Source organism: Chenopodium quinoa, unplaced genomic scaffold (genome assembly GCF_001683475.1).
Source record: "Chenopodium quinoa cultivar QQ74 unplaced genomic scaffold, ASM168347v1, whole genome shotgun sequence".
NCBI classification, from domain to species: Eukaryota; Viridiplantae; Streptophyta; class Magnoliopsida; order Caryophyllales; family Amaranthaceae; genus Chenopodium; species Chenopodium quinoa.
In genome coordinates, this window is record NW_018743937.1 from 464,353 (window position 1) to 482,233 (window position 17,881).

The 17,881-nt window shown below is 36.1% G+C and overlaps 1 long non-coding RNA gene across 1 annotated transcript; it reads left to right on the forward strand.

Annotated features, from left to right (window-relative positions):
- The first annotated feature begins 986 nt into the window (after window positions 1-986).
- LOC110688683 lies at window positions 987-7,171 on the forward strand. Its single transcript, XR_002504622.1, has 4 exons — window positions 987-1,292; window positions 1,812-3,126; window positions 4,946-6,729; window positions 6,841-7,171. It is a non-coding gene; the product is annotated as an uncharacterized LOC110688683 (long non-coding RNA).
- The last annotated feature ends 10,710 nt before the right edge of the window (window positions 7,172-17,881 follow it).

The window sequence follows — 17,881 nt, forward strand, 5'->3', positions numbered from 1 at the left end:
AAGGCGAATGGTGTGACCCCCGATTACATCTATTTGAGCATGTTAAAGTTTTCTCTCACGGGGAAAGCGAGTGATTGGCTTGATGTTGCCTCCGAAATCTTTGGCAACTTGGAATGAGGTAACTTTGGAATTCCTTGGAAGGTTTATAATTCTTGAAAAGACGACGAAATTGAGATCCAAGATTTCAAAATTCTAACAAGATCCCAATGAGTCTCTCTATGATGCTTGGGAGAGATTTAAGAGCTATAAAAAACAATGCCCACATCATGGCATGAAAGATTGGCTCTTGCTACATGGGTTCTATAGGGGTCTCTCTAAGGCGGATCACATACTATTAGATTGAGTATCGGGTGGGCCACCCATGAACAAGCCACCATTGAAAACACTTAAAATCATTGAAGACGTAGTGCAAAACTACACCTATTGGAGTGTCGATGAGAGGAGAACCACTAAGAAAGGAGGGAGGTATGAGTTTAGTGCTATCAATATGCTTAGCTCAAAATTAGATGTCTTGTCCTCTAAATTTTATCAAATGCAATCTTCTCCCTCTCCTATCTCCCCTCTCCATAACTCAAACGCATCTAATTCTTCAAATGATAATGTGTCTATGCAATTGATGTCTTGTGATGTGTGTGGTAGTGAAGACCATATGTTTTCGCAATGTCCCTTATTAATTGAGTAAAGTTCCTTTCCCTTTCTATGGAACAAGTCAATATATGTGCATGCCAACACTAGGTATGACCCCTACTCCAACACTTACAATGAGGATTTTGGTTGGAAAATTGGCCAAAACAAAGAACAAAGTAGTGGTCGAGTCGGTCTCCATTGATAATTTTTATAAACGAATGTTGTTAATATCATGGCACGTGACTTTGAAATCTGTAAAGTAATAATAAAATATTGGATCAGTGATGTGGACTCCGTTCTCCTATTTTTAATAATAAATTCTATAACGGTAGCAAACTAACTTTAAAGTTAATGCCATCTTCTAAATTTTCTGAAATCGTGGTAGGAGGAGAGAGAAACCTTAATCGAATGAATACTTGTAGAGAGAGATAGAGAAAGAATTAACGAAGAGAGAGAATCCACAAACTTGACGGAACCAAACCTAAAGATGATCGGTGACAAAGATGGAGTTGTGTAATCCGGCACCACTCGTCACCATCTCAACCATTTGAAAACAAAAGACTTTTGATACTGGGTTGTATACAATAAGACGTGGATCTATAGCTTTGGAATGGGCGAATTCATGTAATATTATCGAATTCCAAGCTGTAAACTTGACATTTGAGGTATTGTTTCCAATACATTGATCAAGTTGTTTGTATGCAGTTGTCTGTTTGTTTTTATCTTTCAAATTGTCGAAACTAAGTGAATTAGGGGTTTTTCTGTTTATTGAAATCGTTTTATGTAATTGATGAATCTTGGTTTGAGTCGTTTGTATAATTGATTTAGCTTATTTAATTTATAAATTGTTAAGAAGTTGTAGATCAATCTGTGTTTTCTATTAACCCGAGTTTTATTTCAAATTATTTACCCTTTCCCTTTTTTAATTTCATTATCCATTTTATATATGAATGTACATTGTTGTAAACTCGATATTTATGAATTGTGTTTAACTATTGACATTCTAAGTAATTTTTAAGTAGTTCCATGTGAGATGCGTTAATTTTTTGTGAAATTGACTATGTTTGAGCTCAAGTCTCTGAGGTAGCAGTATGTGTTTTATAGATAAATGAGGCAGTTGAAGTTTAATCTTTGTATCCACTTACTTGTTTTGATTGTTTTTTTGGTTTCCTTTTTTTACCTAGTGGTGTTATATGAATAAGTGGGTGTGCTATGGACGAAGATTTTGGACTTGTTAGTGAGGGGACTATGTTCGATGAATTTGTGCCTGATACTCCACCTGAAACAGAATTCCCATCTTTAGATAGTTTGACTCCTTATGTTCAGCCCTCCCAATGTAGTGAAAATGGACTTCAATTGACATCTCATGTTAAAACACTAGAGACTGTGGAAACAATTGTGACCACAAACAAGGTGAGTGTGTACTCTACAGTTGAACCACTTAGAGTTGGTATGGTTTTTAAAAGGTGGCAAGATATAGAAAGTTATTATAAAGAGTATGTGGAACAACACTGATTTGGTGTCACTCGACAATCTGGTTCATATACCAAGGAAAAGGAGAGGAGGGTGATTAATTGGCGGTGTGAGTGCTTCCCCCCCTGATATGAGGGCAAGGAGGGAAGCTAGGAAGAAGGAAAAAAATATGGAAGTTTGTGGCACCGGTGGCGTAGTTAACTTCACATTCACACTTCTTGGAGGTCCTGTTCCCACAAACCAACTCATTTTCTCCTATCTCACCATAGCTAGAATTTATGCAAGTGTGAATCCTGTTGGTGATTGGGTTTTGAGGACATTGTACTTGATCATGTTCACAAATTGGATCTCGGCGGTGCCAAATTGGTAAAGGAATACCGAGTGAAAAAATATACTTCTTTTGTCAAGAAAAAGCTGATGGCCTATTATGAAGAAGGTGTCCTAGTAAAACAAATACATGGTTGCATGGCTACAGAGTTGGGTGGTGAGGAAAACTTGCCAATTGTTAAGGATCTTCAACATGAGGTTTACAAGGAGTGGCAATTGAAAATGGAAGGCGGTGACGTGGCAACTATGATGGCGTATTTTGATCGTATGCAAGCAGATAATCAAAACTTTTATCACGCTCATCGATTGGATGAAGAGGGCTGATTGAAGGATGTATTTTGGGTTGATGCTAGGATTCGAGTGGCATACGAGGAGTTTGGTGACGTCATATGCTTTGATGCTACCTATCTTACCAATGAGTATGAGCTCCCCTTTGCTAACTTTGTCGGGTTAAATCATCACGCCCAATCTTTACTTTTGGGATGTGCCTTTGTTTCACACGAAAATTGCGACACCTTTTTTTGGATATTTCAGCAGTGGGTTGCCTGCATGGGAAATAAACCTCTTGGCACAATCTTGACGAATCAAGCTTCCGCCATGAGGAGGCCGCTGTCAGTCGTAACGCCATCAACTCGTTACCGTTGGTGTATTTGGCATATCCTTAGGAAGATTCCAGAGAAGTTGGGTAAAGTGTGAAAAGTAAGTGTTTTCTCTTTGTTCATCTGTTTCAGCTATGAATGAATTAAAATCTGGTAAATTGGCAATCACATTTGTGTGTATGTTTCTTCTGTTTCTAATTTGCAAGTCCTGCAATGTTGGCCATTTATGCACTTATGCACTGAGGCTTTGGAAGTTTAACATTACATGTAATATGCCTGGATTTTGAACTATGTACAGATTAGGACACCTGCTCTGTATTGGTGTAGTTGGTTGTGTGAATTGGTATTGAATTTTGTGTGTTTGTTTCAAATTTGCAAGTCATGCAATTTTGACCATTCATGCTGTAATACCCCTAATATTTCAATACTCTATCTATATATTTTATTAAGAAAAGTTCGGTTTAGTTTTTACTCTCTTTCAAATTTACAAATTATTTATCTACTTTAAGTTTCGAGGACGAAACTTGTTTTAAGGAGGGTATATTGTAATACTCGAATATTTTATGATTTTATATAATATATTTTATAAAAATAAATAGTTTATTTTTATTTATTAAATAAATTTCTTAATCTCATCTTTTTAATTTAGAGTTTGGAAAGTCTTAAACCCTATTATAATTATCTCATAATAGCATTATTAACCTTAATCCTTTTTGCCGTTTGTTTCTCTATGTTGAAATAGCAGACCTTACTCTTTATTATCAAATAAGCCAAGTTATTATCTTAATAAACCTTGAGCCTTTTGATTATTCTCATGATTCTTCCACCAAACTTTATCATGTATTTCCCCTATAAGTATCCAAGCCTCACGTACTATGTCGGCGTGAATCGCAAGTCAGGAGTCCAACGTTAGTGCAATACTTTGCTATATGTTTAATTGTTTCCGGGAAGGTAATCACACGAAACTTTTGACATGTTTGGTATTTTGTATTATTATGTGTGATATGATTTATCAATGGTACTCCTTGTATATATGATTAATTATTATGATATTGTATGATTTGATTTGATTTGAATATCATATTATTTTTGTTGTATATATTGATTGTACAATTATTTCTAGGGTTTTAATGTTGTTTCTATAGGGAGTATTGTTTTATCGAGGTTTTAGAGTTATTAATGCAGAATATTATATTTGGTTGTGAGTTGATTATATTTGGGTATTAGTTTTATTGCCCTAAGAGTTGAGATATTTATGAATCGAATTGTCATGTTATTTGGGAACCGTGCCATTGTTGAGATATTATAAATTAATTTGTGAATTATTATTTGATCAATGTATGAGATCAAAAGGTTGAGAATTATTATTTTGTTCTTGGTTTGAGGCTCAGCGTTATAAACCTTAGTCCTTGGCATGTTGGTAAGGAGATGATAATCATGAGTTAAGAATGAGGTACAATCTTTATTTATATTTTTTTTTTCTATGGTCCCCTACATTGGGAATTGGCCTGTATGTGGTCTGGTTCAAGGTGTTTTCTGGTTATTGGGAGTATTCAAGTTTTTATACTTGTTGGTTTTATTTGAATTACCCATGTCCAAGGCTAGGTATAGAACAACGAGCATGGCACACTTATGGGTTATATGAGTTAATTGAGTAAAGGTTTGTATAATTATTCGAGGTTGAGTTGTTAAAGGTTATTTTCAGAGTACAATGTGTAATGTAATTCTAAACTACATTGTTTAAGTGAGATATTAATGTTGATTATCCTATTATACTCTGTATTATGATATGTGGTGATTACTCAGCTTTTGCTGACGTGTGTGTTGTTTTATTGTGCTATTTGTGTTTGCGGCCATGTCTTTTTCTTATGGTGGCCCTGCAACGATCTATTTTGGAATTTGTCCTTAATGGTGAGCAGTCAAGTTGTTTAAGCAGGTTGATCAAGTGATCGTAGCTAAAGGAGCTCAAGTGATCAATTAGTTTTCTATAACAAGTTTGTAAAGTTGTATAAATAACTCACCTAGATTTATTGAGTTATATAGTTGGGATTTTGTAAGCCTTAACACTTGACAGGTTGTTGAGTATGGCGGTGATACCTCCGATTTAGGTGTATGCTTCCGCAATTTTATTAAAGGTTGTCTAATTTTCCTTTATTTATTGTTTATTATTAGCTAGTAAATCGGGGGTGTTACACATGCACCTATGCACTTAGGTTAAACATTATATGAAATCTGCCTGTTTTGAATTTGTACAAAACAGGACACCTGCTTTGTAGTGGCGTTGTTGCCTATGGTTTCTGTTTTTTTTTTTTTTACTTGAAGTGTCATATTGTAATTGTAGATGTGTTTAATTGAACTGTCATATTTTATTTGTAGATGGTGTTCCTTTTCCTAACCTTGTTTGTAGAACAGTCCTGATTTAGGATAATAGTGCCCACTCATACAAAATGGTGCAAATTTGTGATATGATTTTGTGTTTTGATTGGTATGTGATGCTTGTGCTTGGTGATGGAATTTATGAAGATTTTAAGAGCTCTTTGAAGACTCTTATTTATGAGAGTTTTACAGTTGAAGAATTTGAGAGCCGTTAGCATGCATTCATGGCTCAATGGAAGCTTGGGGATAATGACTGGTTGTGTGACCTATTTGAATAAAGACATATGTGGGTTCCCGCATTTATGAAGGATTACTTTTGGGCCAGAATGAAAACAACCAACGTGTAGATAGTATAAATAGCTTCTTTTACGGTTTTGTAAACAAACATAAAAAAGCTACATGAATTCCCAAAGAAATATATAAGGGTGATGGTAAGGCGGGTTAAGTCTGAGTTAGAATGATGCTAATGCAAGATGTGGCAAGTATGTTTGGAGGCTTGTTAGCAGTTTTAAAGTGGAGAAATTATTCTAGAAAATCTACACCGATGCAATGTTCCAAGAACTCCAGGAGCGTGGGAGGATGGGGTATTGTGTTCCGAATGAGAGGCGCGATCTTGTAAACAACAAGACAGAATATGTCCTAGAGAAACGTTTGTAAATAATTCCTGAAGATAAGAGCGAGGATGTTATAACCGACTTCTATCGTTTAGTACGCGTGATTTTTTTTATCACTGGACGAAAGATGTCTCTTGTGAATGCCGCAAGTTTGAGACTTTTGTTGGGATATTGTGCAAGCATGTTATTCGTGTGTTCGAGTTGAACCATATTTTTGATATCCCATCCAAGTACATACTAGATAGGTGGAGGAAAGATGTTCCATGTAAACATACTCGTGTCAAAGTTACTTACCATGACCCCGAAGACATGCCTTAAGTTCAGTATCATCGCAAAATGATGAGGGGGTTCGAGGGAATTTGTGATGAGGCTGCAGCATTTGATGATATGGTCACGGTTGAATTGGTACTGACCAGTTTGAAGCAGCTTCATTTGGATGTAAAAGAGAGCCGTACTACATTCCTTAAAAAACAAGCAGAACTACCTGTTATACCCAGCTCTCAAATAGGATCAAACACATTGGCAACCAAGACACCTACTTCAACTGCCAAAAATCTGTGAAGGATCCTATCGCATGCAAAAAACCACGTGGTCGACTAAAAACCACCAGGTATAAGACTTTAGCGGAGAATGGGTATAAGACTTAGAAAACGAACTCGAACACTGTCCAGAAATCTGCCCAAACAACCAAAACTAGCACCCAAACTAGGCAGGTAAGAGTGTTATAAATATTGGTATTGATTTCTTGTTTATGGCCATGCTTTACTGTGTTTATGCATTCCACCTACTAAATGCTTTGGTATCTCGAATGTTTTTTTTTGCAGGGAAAAAGGAAAAGAGCAACACGTCCACTTTCTGCCTTGTATGAGGACTGTGTTGATCCTGACCTAATGGAGCATGTAACAGATACGGAGGACTCACACTCCTATGAGTCTTAATCCTTGTTCAGGTGCAAAGAATTTTGACATTCAATTGTCCTAATTTATGTAACAACTACTTATCCCTGTTGGTACTTTGAAGACTCTGTTTCTTTCTTTAACAGTGGTTAATTGTGTTGGTGTGTAACTGTCTTATTTATGGGGTTTCATTTTGATCAACCCTGTTACAACGATGTAGCTAAACTGGTTATTTTTGCAATTACAATACCAACACCATTTTGATCAACTGGGTTGCAATTTTAATATGAGGATTTTGTACATGAATCACCGTTAGTTTTGAAGTCATTGTCAAGATGACTACAATTTGATCACGGGCCAGGCTTACACATAAACTTTTTTTATTTTGCACTTGTTAAACCAGGATGTTCAAATCTTTGTTAGTGTTTATTTCCAGTGCTGTAAATTAAATAAACTGTCATTGGTTCCTATACAAATTAAATAAACTTTCATTGGTTTATATGCAAGTATCAACAAAATTGAATCACAAATAGATTATTTATCATATTAGAGTTACCCTTTTTTTAGATGGGAACTTTGGTAGCTTTGAAGTTGTAGTATTTTACTTTTGTTTCTTTAAATTGTACTTTTAATAATAATTAGTAAATTAGAAAATAAATTTTTCCGAACTTCTCGAATATGCTACCCATTTAAAAATCAATCTTAACTAATACTTTTTTTTTATTTATAAATATTAATTTTGATATGAACTAAGGCTATAGATTTCTTCATATTTTTTTTTTTAAAAAATGGACATATACTATTTTTTTTTTATTTTTAAAAATTGACATATGCTAAGGAAAATTTCAAATATAAAAAAAAACTTCTTAACAGTCTGACTAAAGTGCAGCAGTTGTTGAAAAAGTACATTAAACATTGGAAAAAAAGGGCGAGAAAGTTGAAAAATTTAGTAGGGAATTGCCGGTAATTTTTTACATCTTCCCGCTGTCATCTAGCCTCTGCATTGTTCTACATACCCACTACAAATACAGAAACTCCCCAAAGTACTTCATACTATAACCTTACCAAAACTTTAAACCCCTTAATTGCAAACATGGTGAAGGGAAAATTCGACATACCAGTCTCACTTGTGAGACCCTTTCAAAACAAACTTTGTTGCTCCATAACAAAGATAACACAAGCCCCATATCCCTCAATAATTGTCTAATCTAAGAATCTCAATCTAATGAAAACCAATATTCCATTCGTGTACACCAAAAAACCTATGAAGAAGGGGGTTCTAGAAGTTATAAAGGACCCTCGGTTAACGGCGGACGGGTTAGTGACGCTGAACGCAGTGAGCTCAGTGCAGGCCGCTAAGTCGATCTCAACAGGAGAAGGCATTGTGAGCGATATGGTTAAAACAACATATGGTAATACAGTAAGGCCGACTCATTTACCAGATCTGTCTGACCTTGCTTTACATCCAAAGGTGTTCAAGGTATTTGTGTAGTGGGTAATTTCAACTAGTGGAGGTGTAAAGGGTCCTGGTTATGAGAATGTGTTATCTTTCTGTATAAGGGATGTAGTGGATCCATGTTCAGAGATACCAGTTATTAAGGATTTATGTTGGTTGCCAATAGGAGAACATTCAATGGACATACAAAGTTATAGAAACGACTTTAAGTTGTTCAATGTGACAGCCCCTATAGCAATGACTGGGTTAGTTTTAACCGGCACTACCAATACGAGCCACATATTGGATGGTAGAAAGGCAACACTAAACGTCATTGTTACCAATAACACCGAGAAGAAAGATATGGAGATGGGCACCAACACAAGGTTTATGTTATGGAAATGTAGGGATTTGAGCAGAGAGAGTTTCCTCCTTTCACTGAAAGAGGTAATAGATTTACATATGCCAGGTGTGATTGTCTTAACCGAGACAAGGGTTTCGGTCAACTTGGGACGCTTACTACTACAAAGCGTAATGCCTTACCGTGTTTGCGGGATCTCGAAATCAACCAAAATGGATGGTTATGCGATAATTACTTTCACAAAAGACCCTCCCTACAAATTATGTAGCACCACAAGTCAGCCATACACCTGGGGCCTTGTTAATTAAGTGTATCAGTAGCTTCACTTAGAAAATGTATTAGCAATTTCATGCTGAATATGTGTTAAATTACATGTTCTAAAACAATCCAATGTACTAGTATTTGGAGTTCATATCATCATGTTCTGTCGTTTGTTTTCATTTCCAGATTGTTATGCTTGGCCCAATTAAAAATCAAAGCCCAATATAACATTGGAGCCCATGTTCTTTCGTGTTTTTTCATTTCTAGATTGGGTAAAATGTTATGCTTGGCCCAAAAAAAATCAAAGCCCAATACAAAATTGGAGCCCCCAATATAAAATTCAAAAGACCATTTCGTTATAGGGATACTAACTACATATATATAGTCCAAGTGATTGGTTATAGTTTACATTGGGCTTAAACTAGAACACCGGCCCAACTTTTATTAAGAAAACTCAAGTATGACTAAGTAAGCGTAAATCCACTAAATGACTGTCAAACACCCACCTCTCCAAAGTACAATTTATGCTAATACAAACCAACCATGCACAACATGAAAAACAATACTAATGATACAAACAAATGAGCCAGGTAAACTAATATGTAAACGACAAATTACCAACTGCATTTATAATTGGAAATAATATCCCATTACCGCACACATCCCATGTCTGTAACCATCATCACAACTCTATTCAATTGTGATGTGTTCTTCAATCGAAGCACCAATTCATCAGATATATTCTCCCTATAAAGCACAAAATTATGTTCAGTACACATTGAAAATATAGGTGGATCAAATGGTTGTTAGGAGCTCACTTGTGATGTAGTCATAGAAACTGATCCAGAACCCATATTATCAAACACCACAAACACATGGCTTGGGGAACAATGTTTCAAAACCAACACCCAATCAACCATTGTTGGACTGTTATATCCTACAACCTAGGAAAACAAATAAAATGTTTGTTCAACATATCAATCCAACAACCAAATACTACAGTCACAACTCGTACATAAATAGAGGCTCACAGGCAACACAATGGACAAAATACGACAACAACCATCCCGAAGAAATCCTGTCATCAACTCCATGACCGGGGATATGCTGTTACTGAGGAAAACTGCTCCTCCCCGAAATTGCAAAAAATGGGCTATAAACAACATATGGACATGATCACCATTTATTAAATATATTATAAACAACAACCACTGTCCTGAAAATTACAACATCAAACTCACTAAAGAGAATGGGTACTTAGCAAGGCACCATCAATAGTTGGAACCGAACCTTGCCACGAAAGCACTCACCTATAAAGAATTCCAAAGCAACATGAAAATGAAAACTTTTCAACAATAATCTTATCACATAATGCAATTCAATGCCACAATTGTGTTATATGTAAAATACCAATTTATCAGCAACAACATCATCTAAGTAGAGCCACCTTCTAGTAATGAATGTCAGTTAAGAGAATGACAACAATATGCAATTAATTCAAACCTTATTAACACACAAGAACTATATATACCTCCTTATTTGTTCCATTTTAAAGGCTACCAACTTAACAACAACAAAAAAAAACTTGCATCGTTACCAGTCAACTTCATTAACTTGGCATCTGATTTACATTCTCAACTATACATCCCTACTTGATCGGCTTCCCGTGGCTGGTATTGTCTTAGTGTTTGACATGCGTCTCGGTGCACAGTTCTTCCTTTTTAAAGCCATACAGACACTCATACCCTGGTTAAGAACACATATTCTAAATACTTCATATTCCATTACCCAATTCAATAGTACACAAACATTATATATGGCTACATTACCTCAGCCTGTTCTTGAGGACCATTTGTGTCCCTTGCTAGTCTTGGATGTTTTTCACCTTATGCCATATCCAAGGTCTATAATATATATATATAGAACTATAATAAGACACATTGGGTCCAAGATCATCAATGAATTTAGTTAAAAGATATAACACCATGCCTTTCTACAATGTTAGAAGCTTACCCCAAATACTCCAAAAGCATCATTTGGCAAGCGATCAGCCTTAACAATCCTTTTTATATGGTCCATAGTCCAAAATTATAGCCTTGGACACACCCCCTAGTGGACTGGTTGTCTATCAAGCCTATCCAAATACATGACCTACAGAAAAATTAGTTAAAGATAAATACAACTAAAAGGAAATCACTTAACATAAAGATGCAAGATTTGTAAATAACCATACCACAACAAAGATGAGGCATCCACCACAACCACTATCATAGCCATGACAGTAGAATCTACGTGTAAATGTAGCTACGCTATCCATAAGCTTGTTGAGCACAAGGCTGCACCAATCATACTCGACTGCTTTTCTAGCACAAGTCAATGCAAGAACAAGGTCTGAAGCCAACCTTGATGACTGTGTGGGGCATAAAAACATCTCCAATGACAGTAGTAAAAACAACTTGAACTCATCACCTTCATGCCCCTGCTACTCCCCTTCCATCCTCTCCATTAACTTCCTAGTGACAGGGATTCCACAAGACTTATACTGCCGACCAATTTTGCTTGATTTCGAAAGCCAATATTTCCCATACCTAGCCATTATCTCATCAATATTCTCCGTTATATTAATTGACAATTACTTGTAAGTAGGAACATCAGTACCCCGATTAGGAATACCTAGCACCCAATGTACTTGGTTCTTTGACATATTAAATAATTTCCTGTTTACACTTTTAAGTGTGCATTTGAATGGATCTATACGAGTTAACAACCAATAGGACAATTGCCTTGTCAAGTGCATCTCTCCTACAAACTTCAACAACCCCCCAAATCCCATTTCTACAACCCAACAAATTTCCCTATCATCAAAACTTTGACACATTCTCGCAAATGTCTTAATACAACAACTAGTGTTCGGTGGCTGCATTCAATCGTACAGAAAACAAATTCAAGTACACTTTGAAAAGACTAAACTTTAATTTTCATCATAACTCACCTTATACTGTATCTTTCTCGTTGCATTAACACCTCGCCTCTAGATTTAACAAGTCAACCAACAGTTACCGAATCATCCTAAAACACTAACATAACTACCTTATTACACTAGAAGTATAAAGATTATATTGGATATTAAACCTGTGCAAACAATCTGCATACCTCAAGCATATATGGAGATAAAGACTTTAATTCAGCTACAAAATATGGTCTGAGTTCCTAGCATAAAACAATATCCAGTACTGTAAAATTAGAGAAACAAAAACCCTCAGTAATCTAACATTAAAAATTTCAAATACCTTTGTCAAATCATGACCATGGCCTACATTCAACTTCCTCTTCATACCTATCCTTCCCTCCATAGGTTCGTCCTAGAAACACAGATAAAAGGACCACAACTTAACTACCTAAAACCAAATAATTTAATAAATGATTGATGCATTCCATAACTCACACTATAATCAAGATAAGGCATATCTGTCATTAATATTGAAGCCACTACTTATTAAATTGCAATTTAAAGATGCGTCCACGTACCAAGTATCAATTCAAAACCAACAACAATTAACGAACATTTAGTAGGATTATTACATTAATACAGTACATTCCTAGGGGGAATTATGACCCTTGCTGCATTCTGGGAAAAGGGTTGAGCCGAATATGAACCTTATTCTAATTCTGCGAAAGGGTTGAGCCGAATATGAGCCTTGATCCGACTCTGGGATAAGGTTGAGCCGGATATGAACCTCGCTTCGATTAAGGGAAAGGGTGTAGCCGAATATGCACCTTAGGGAAAGGATGTACCCGAACATAGGTTTTAGCTACAAACAATCAACGAATTTTGGGAAGTATTTCGCCGATTCTCCTATTTCCTTCGGCTTCTGTTAAGTACTGACTAGGGTTATGGTTGAAGGTGATTGATGCGAGTGTGAAGGTGGAACAAATAAATGGCAAGTTATCCTTGTTCTATCCGTCAACTACGACACAATTCAACTCTCTTAAAACGGTGTTGATATAGCGGGAACCTACTTGGTTTATTTGCATGGACCTACGTGCCCCTCATTTAACTGCCTACAAGAAAGTATTGCCCCTGATATCAACAAAACAAGTTGATATAAGTTATAACTTGTATTTACTCATAGTGGTCAAGGTCAAGCTAGTGGTAGTGGTAACTATGTATTTAATAATCAACGGAATTATAGAAATGACAATAGGTACCAACAAATGACAATAACTCCTATTCCTAGACCACCACTTCAAATTTAAGCTCACCCCCTCCTAAGTCTAATTTAGAAAGCATGATGGAGTAATTCATCAATACCCAAACTAAAGAGACAAATGACTCGGAGGAAAGATTAAAATAAAAGCAAACCCACAACAAAATGTTAAAAAACCAAATGGCCCAAATAGCTGGTACCCTGAAAGGCCAGTCTAATACCTCATTTCCTAGTCAAGGTCTAGATCCTAGAGAGAAAGGCAATTCAATTGTAAATAGAAGTGGGAAAAACTTAGGGAAAGAAAGAGTGATTCCCATGAAGAGTTGAGAGTTGAAAAAGAAAAAGAGAGATAAGAAGAGAAAAACAAAGAAAAAGAAGTTGAAAAAGAAAAAAAAGAGTGAAATCCCACTACATGTGGCAAAGCTTCCTTTTCCGGGAAGGTTTGCCGGGTCTAGACTTGATGAACAATTTGCTAAAATTTTGGAAGTTTTGAGAAGTTTATGTTAACATTCCATTCACTGATGTTATAAAACAAATGCTAACTTATGCTAAATTTTTTAAGGACATCTTGAGTAATAAAAGAGAAGTTGACTTGGTGGAAACTATTAATATGCTGAAAAATTGTAGTGCAATTATTCAAAATAAGTTTTCCACAAAGCTTAAAGATCCCGGTAGTTTTTCTATTATTCCATGTGCTATTGGTGAAATGGTGATTGATCGTGCTTTGAGTGATCTGGGTACTAGCATTAGCTTGATGCCCTCTCTATGTGCAAAAGACTTCGCATAGGAGCGTTAAAACCCACTAATATTTCCCTTTAATTAGCCGATCGTTCGGTTAAGATGCCTTTGGGAAAAATATAGGAGCCCCCTTAGGGTGGGAAAACTTTACATTCCGGTGGATTTTATTGTGCTTGAAATGGATGAGGACTTGAATGTCCCCATATTTCTAGGTAGGACTTTCTTAGCCACAACAGGGGCTATAACTGATGTAAAACATGGAAAATTGTCTTTGGTTGTTGGAAAAGAGAAAGTGGATTTAAATTGAACCAAGTTATGAAATTTCCTTCCCACATATATGATTGTATGAGGATTGATATTGTTCAAAATGTTATTCATGAATCCATACAATGGCATTTACATAATACTAATGATTCTGTTGAGTGTGAACTTGAAATCAAAGATAGGTTTTGCAATGAAGACATGGAAATAAAGGCAATTGAGTAGATTCTTGACTCCACTACTATGGAAAAGGAAATAGCAAACCTTGTGATTAGAGAAGAAGAAGTGAAAAAAGAGCTCATGAATGACAATGGTAATGAATGTCTAAGTGTAGAGCTAAAACCTCTACCACCCAATTTGAGTTATGAGTTTCTTAGTCCATCTTCTACTTTTCCGGTCATTGTTAATGCATCATTGGATGAGGCTCAAACCTCAAAATTGTTAAATGTCTTCAGGATGCATCGCAAAGCTTTGGGATATAAAATTGATGATTTAAAAGGTATAATCCCAACGCTTTGCATGCATCGAATATCATTGGAGGATCGATGATGCTAAGCCATCAATCGAAAGACAAAGAAAGCTTAATCCTCCAATGCTTGAAGTGGTCAAGTAGGAGGTTCTTAAACTATTTGCTGCTGGTATCATTTATCCTATTAATAGTATGTAGGTGGCACCGGTGCTAGTCTTTAAAAAGGGAGGATGACAGTGATTAAAAACAAAAAATGTGAGCTAATCCATACTAGAACCATAACCGGTTGAAGGATGTGTATAGACTATTGTGGGATAAACACATCGACCAAGAAGGACCACTTCCCATTGCCTTTCATTGATCAAATGTTGGAAAGGCTACCGGGTCACAAGTATGTTTGAATTCACCCAGATGATCAAGAGAAAACAACATTCACTTGTCTATATGGCACCTATGCTTATCATAGGATGCCATTTGGTTTATGCAATGCCCCCTCTACTTTCCAACGGTGTATGATGGCTATTTTTGCGGATATGATTGAAAAAGAAATGGAAGTATTCATGGATGAATTCTCGGTGGGGGGAAGTTCTTTTGATGATTGTTTAACTAATCTCACACGATGTTTGAAAAAGTGTGAAGAGGTCAACCTTGTCCTTAATTGGGAGAAGTGTCATTTTATGGTTCAAGAAGGAACTATTCTTGGCCATAAAATCTCTCAAGAGGGGATTGAGGTTGATAGGGCTAAGTGTATGTAATAAAGAAGCTCCTACCCCCTACAAATGTGAAAGGGGTGAGATTTTCTTGGGTCATGCCGATTTATATTGGCGTTTCATCAAGGACTTCTCTAAAATAGCCAAACCTCTTACTACACTTCTTCAAAAGGAGTGTGATTTTGTATTTGATGATGCTTTTTTAGATGCATTTTGTAGGTTGAAGAATGAATTGGTCTTGGCGACAATAGTGCAAGCTCCGGATTGGAGACTCCCCTCCGAGCTAATGTGTGATGCAAGTGACACGGTGGTTAGTGCCGTGTTGGAGCAAAAGAGAGATAAGAGGTTGCACGTGATCCACTATGCAAGCAATGATAGGAATGGTGTCCTTCGAACAAGTGTATTATTCCGCTAGTGGGTTCGAAAATATTAGAAAAGCTAACTATTCAGTGAGGTCAAGTGATCAGAATGCCTAATTAGAGGCCGCTTTTGATAAGTAATATTAATCTAGCCTCCTCTTGTTGGAATTTTTTATTTGCAATGCTATTAGGACCTGCTGATGCCCCAGGAGTAGTCTGTATACAAAAAAAAGGTGGAAAAAATTAAAAACAAAACCAAAGTCATTACTTACATCTGAACATGGAATAAAATTGAGTACTCACCTTGTTTAAAGCTCTTGCTTCTTTTATTCTCCTTTGTTCTACCACCCATGGAGTGTTTAGAACAGCCTTACCCTTTGTGATAGGATGGGAAGTAGGTTATGTCACTTCTGCAGCCACATTAGAGCATGTCTTGGAATAGTGACCAAACTGAGCACATTTTTGGCCTCTTTTTTGCTTCTTCTATTTACTACCCTTTTCTACCTCTGGTACACCCTAACCCCTTTCCTTATTTCTTTTTTTGGGCTTAGGCCTACCAGGCATCACTCTCATTGGTGGAGGTAGTGGCTCCCTTAGCTGAACCTTTTCCCAGTGCTTGGGACTTGACATAGGTTGTACAGGCAGATCATATGCCTGTATATATCACTCCCTTGTGTAATAGTGGTCTACATATTGTTTTGGATCACTTTTCTTATCTAGTATGCAAGAAAATCCATGCACACAAAGGAAGGCCAGTTAATTGCTAGTAATAGCATGTGCAAGTTCTGTTTTGTAGGTCAGCTGTCACTTGGTCTGCATTTAGGTTAATGTAGACACCCAAATGTGTCTCCCCAAAACCAAACCCAGTGATGAATACCTTTCATGTCATTTGATTATCAAACAAAGTAAAAGTGTGAAAGGTCTAGTGATGTGGATGTTTTTATTAAAATATCTCTCTTTCTATTTTCAAAAATGTTTCTTCTTTCACTCTATTTATGAAAATGTCCAATCTAGTTGGTTTTGGTCCATGATAAGGGTCCAATAATGGTGTAGCTGGATGAGGCTCGAAAAGACCTTTCCAATAATATATTATAAGCCCAATTTTGATGAATAATGAGGAAGCTAAGTTATGGCCAAAATACTAAACTAAACCCAAACCGGATTTTACCTACGACCCAATGATCATGTGGAGGGTCCAAGATTTAATCTCATTTCTAAAATATTTAGGATTTATTAGAATCTTCTATGAGTTTATTAAAGATCTCAATTATTCTTTTTGAAAAGATAAAATCATAGAATTTGAAATTGAATAAAACTTTCCTTTTTAAGTCCTAATTCTATTCGAATTTAAAGATGTTCAAAGACAGTAAGATATTATTTTCGTGCCTCATAATTTTTATCCAAATCTTATATGGTTGGATATATCTTGAAATTATCTTTCCAATGATATATTATAATATTAATTCCAAGCTATAACGAAAAAGATATGAAAGGAATACAAAACTCTATCCAAAACTGACACCCTTCCACTATTTCAGCCATATCTTTTTATATACATAAGATTTTAACCTGATTTTAATTGGGTTGGAAATAAGACTTCAAGAGCTTTCCAACGACATATTATATGATTTATTTGGACTTCTGGATCAAAAGATATGATAAAAACAAAATCCGCAAAAAAACTTTCCCTGCTCCAAACGACAGGTCTGTCGCTTGGCGCTAATCCCTGTCGCCTAGCGCTGCTCCTGTCGTCTGGCGCTAACTCTTGTCGTTGACGATAGGAGTCTTTTATTCCGAATAGGACTCGAACTCTTTTCTATCGTATCCCGAGCTATTTTTTCTATAAATAGGGGTCGTATCTCCCCGTTTTTCATGATTCTCAATCATCTATCATCTCTCTCTCTCTTTCTCTCTAAAAGCTAGAAGCTTTCTCTCTCTCTATTCTTTTTCTAAACCTTCCCTCTCTCAATTCCTCACTCATTAGATCTAGACACACCTAGCAAAGTTCGAAGTTGCCTTTGTCCTAGACGTGAACAGTTTGATATTTCCGAGGGTTTGGTCCCAAATACCTATTTCAATTATTTAATTTAATTGTTTTGATTATTTATTTTCCTTGAAGTTAGTAACGTGTGTATTTTTTTTATATTAGAAATAGGTACGAGGCATC